Raw genomic sequence first — 4,680 nt, 5'->3', positions numbered from 1 at the left:
TTTCTTTATCTGTCTGTTTTTCTACATTAATTAACTTAGATTTCAGGTCTGACATAACATGTTGCGCTTCAGACAAAAGACGCTGCTGTTCTGCTCGTTTCTTCTCCCAAGCTAATTCTAAACGTGTTCTGGCATAAGTTCTTGATGATCCTCTTGCACTTTCTAATAATTTTTGTTCTTCGAGCTGAAGTTGTAATAAAATAAAAATCAGTAGTAAAAATATAAAAATAAACAATTTAATAACAACAATCTATATTTTCATAGATTGTTGTTATTAAATTCTTTACATATCATATTGCTTTATATTATTCAATACATTATAAGCTATAACTTCATTAACATTGAATTCTATACATGAAATTCAAATAATTATTTTCTTATTGTAATTTTCTACTATACAATGTTAACAAGATAATTTAATGAGTTATTTTATTATCATCATATTCTAAAGCTACATTATAAATCCCAAATTTTAAAGCTTTATAATATGAATGCTAATTTTTAAATTTCCTAATCAAACTGCATTTTTTCCTGATTAGATGTTAGGCATCATCATATGTACAGTAAAAATATTATTATGATAAAGTTGTGTCAGCAAAAACATAATATATTACCAATGTAAATTTGTCTCTGTAATCCAAAACACACGCTTTGGTAGACGTATCTCACAGCAATTTCTGGTTAGCAAATTTAACTTTTATTTTTCATTGAACTACAAATATATTTTAGAGACGAATTTACATTGTTAATATAACATACAGCGAACCAACTAGATATAATATATTACTTTTCCTTGATTTTTATAGTCATTTTCTTTATAAAAATCAAGTATCTGGTTAAATCAATATTATGACCATACAAATAAATTTGAGTCTATGCAGAATTATTTTTTTTAATTGTCCAACAAGAGACTGATGATAACAACTTAAAACCGACAAAAAACTTTAAAAAATTCACACAATACAATTGACGCTAACCTTTTCTTAGAGGATCCGACTGCATAGACCCAAATTTATTTGTATGGTCATAATATTTATTCAATCAACAAAATTAATTTTTGGAACTTCGTTACTAATGTATATATGCAAATAATGAAGCTGTTCCAGAGTTCCACCAGAGGTTGGCAGATATTCATCTGCTGATCTCCGGATATAAATACAACTGTTTTTTACCTAAGTGATATTGTGAGAAATTTTAATACTGTGTTCTTGGCGTCGGATCTTCTAAGAAAAGGTCGGCGTCAATTGTATTGTGTGAATTTTTTTATGTCATTTGTCAGTTTTAAGTTGTTATCATCTGTCTTTTGTTGGACAATTAAAAAGGATAATTCTGCATAGACCCAAATTAATTTGTATTGTCATAATATTGATTTAATCAACAAAATTAATCCTTGGAACTTCGTTACTAATCAAGTATCTGGTTTTTTAATTTTAATAAGATTTCTACCAAATTGTTATTCACACCGCATTGAATTTATAAAAGCTAAGCAATTAATAATTAATGGTACTTAAAGTATAAATCTATATATACATACAGTATAAATGACATTGTATCAGTAATAGTTTTTGGAATGGTTTTAGGATATCACAAATCATAGTTAAATATTTTTAGTACAATTTAAACAGTTTCTAGAAAGAAAAAGGACCTAGAAAATTAAAATATAATTTTTCTTTTATATTCCATTCATTTGAGATTAAATAAATTATAGTAAACTGTTGAAAATTATTGAAAAAAGTTAACTAAATAATAGTCTTTATGTCAGAAAAAATATCATCCAACCATCATTCAAATTAAATTGGGCAATATTACACAACAGTTAATACGTAGAAATTACATGAATAGAAATTAAACATTGAGAATATTCTAAATTATATTAAAATTATAGTTATTACTTTCTACAAGAAGTGGCACCTAATGTCTACCTCTAATTTCTATTCATGTAATTTCTATTTTAACTGTTGTGTAATATTGCTCTATTACTTTAACTGATGGTTGGATGGTGATTAATACATTGGGTTCTTTAGATGTTTATTCAGAAACAATATTATCAATAAATGTAAATGGTATTAAAATTTCATTTCCTATTCTGTCAAGTTATTCAAATAAAATATGATTGTGACTAACATATTAATAGTTACAAATTATAATAGTTATGTATACAAAAATTACAAATTATTTTTGTATTATAATTCAATTAATTTATAATTTATGATTGTTTGTTGATCATTATATATTTTGGGTTATGATTTTTTGTTACATTTAAAACAGAAAAAACATACCTGATTAATTCTTGATTGCAATTCAGCAGTTTCTATTTCCCAACTATTCTTATCAGTTTCATATTGCAACTTCAAGCTTTTGTTTTAAAGCAAAGCATCATCAAATTACTCATTGATGATTGTATCAGTAATAAAGCAAAGCATCATCCAATTGCTCGTTGACATTGTATCAGTAATAGTTTTTGGAATGGTCTTAGGATATCACAAATCATAGTTAAATATTTTTAGTACAATTTAAACAGTTTCTAGAAAGAAAAAGGACCTAGAAAATTAAAATATAATTTTTCTTTTATATTCCATTCATTTGAGATTAAATAAATTATAGTAAACTGTTGAAAATTATTGAAAAAGGTTAACTAAATAATAGTCTTAATGTCAGAAAAAATATCATCCAACCATCATTCAAATTAAATTGGGCAATATTACACAACAGTTAATATGTAGAAATTACATGAATAGAAATTAAACATTTAGAATATTCTAAATTATATTAAAATTATAGTTATTACTTTCTACAAGAGATGGCACCTAATGTCTACCTTTAATTTCTATTCATGTAATTTCTATTTTAACTGTTGTGTAATATTGCTCTATTACTTTAACTGATGGTTGGATGGTGATTAATACATTGGGTTTTTTAGATGTTTATTCAGAAACAATATTATCAATAAATGTAAATGGTATTAAAATTTCATTTCCTATTCTGTCAAGTTATTCAAATAAAATATGATTGTGACTAACATATTAATAGTTACAAATTATAATAGTTATGTATACAAAAATTACAAATTATTTTTGTATTATAACTCAATTAATTTATAATTTATGATTGTTTGTTGATCATTATATATTTTGGGTTATGATTTTTTGTTACATTTAAAACAGAAAAAACATACCTGATTAATTCTTGATTGCAATTCAGCAGTTTCTATTTCCCAACTATTCTTATCAGTTTCATATTGCAACTTCAAGCTTTTGTTTTAAAGCAAAGCATCATCAAATTGCTCATTGATGTCTTCTAATTTTAATCTTTTTTTATCTGATAACATTTTTGCCGTTTCCATCTATAAGACAAATATTTTTATTTATGAAAAATTAAAAACTTTTATGAATAAACAATTTGTGTAGCACATAATTCAATATGTAAATATTTGTTAAAGCATCACTCACAAAAAGAAATTTGTAAAAATAAATTAATGATCATATTTTAGTTTTAAAAAAGAAAATATTTTTTTTAAAGAAAATGTCTAATTTTCTCCGACATCTCTAGAAATACCGTCACTAATCTTAAAATCAATAATAATGATACAATGAATATCCCATAACTCTATCATAGAAAAATTCTGTATTACTATATAACTTAAAACAATATACAGTAGAGCATTGATTATCCGAATCAATTTAAAACTGGGGTTGTTCAGAAAATCGATTTTTCAGACAACTAGATTATGTATGAAAAAATACATTATTAATTTAATATATTAGTATATTTCAATAATAGTATATTAATATATATCATGTTTAAATTTTTCTCCATAGCATGTTGCTTCGTGTTGAATTTTCATTGATGTTAAGCCTAACGAAAATTTCTATGATAATAATCGTGGCATTAAAAATTATTTCTTTATTTTGTACAACAAAATAAATACATTGAAAAATATAAAAACAAAAAAATTATAATTTAGAAGTAAATATAGTATCAAAAATGCTCGATTCAGCATGACACAGTCTGACTGGAACGCTTTTGGTTAATAGATGTTTTAGTTGATCAATGTTCAGATAAGTGACGCTATACTGTATAATACTTTAAATATTTTTATAATAGTACTTTATATATACATTTTATTTTAGTTTAGAGCAAAATACAAATTACTTGCAAAAAAATTTTTGACAGTAATAAAACATCTTAAAATTATTATTATTGCATTACATAAATTTTGATACCATTTTTTCTCTTCTTAGAGATCCAGATAAAACTTCTTTATCCAACTGAATAAATAGTCAATAAGTTGCCAAGTGTTGATATATGTCACCTTAGTGTGTCTGCAAAGAAACAGCTTAATAACAACAACACGGTTTCATCAGAATAAAAAAAAAACTTCTTTAGTTTTGGTTTCCGAACTCATCAATTTTTCTTTAAGTTGATTTCTCTCTCGAGCTAACGATATAATTTGAGTTTGCATATTTTGCATTTCTGAGTTCATTATTGTCATACGACATTCATAATCTTTTTTCAGTGCTGTTAATTCTGCTTTGTAGTCTTCTCGCATGCTATCTGATCGTCCTATGACTGAAAGAGATCTACTTGTTTTTTCTGCTCTTTCTGCATCTGCTAGTTTTTTACTTATTTCTTCCAACTATTTAAGTTGAAAAATAAAGTAAAATTTTTAAGTATTAGTGT

At 24.6% G+C, this 4,680-nt stretch overlaps 1 long non-coding RNA gene across 1 annotated transcript; it reads right to left on the bottom strand.

The window, feature by feature from the left end:
- Positions 1-4: 4 nt before the first annotated feature.
- Positions 5-4,352, bottom strand: LOC111626299. The gene is made up of 4 exons (XR_002756866.1): positions 4,224-4,352; positions 3,176-3,343; positions 2,280-2,524; positions 5-184 (listed from the first exon to the last, which is right to left on the bottom strand). It is a non-coding gene; the product is annotated as an uncharacterized LOC111626299 (long non-coding RNA).
- Positions 4,353-4,680: the final 328 nt, after the last annotated feature.

The sequence above is a fragment of the Centruroides sculpturatus genome, unplaced genomic scaffold, assembly GCF_000671375.1.
Source record: "Centruroides sculpturatus isolate CEXI.00-Female unplaced genomic scaffold, Cexi_2.0 scaffold182, whole genome shotgun sequence".
In the NCBI taxonomy this organism is placed as follows: Eukaryota; Metazoa; Arthropoda; class Arachnida; order Scorpiones; family Buthidae; genus Centruroides; species Centruroides sculpturatus.
The sequence above is the reverse complement of the archived record's forward strand: the minus strand, read 5'-3'. Positions and strand labels throughout refer to the sequence as shown.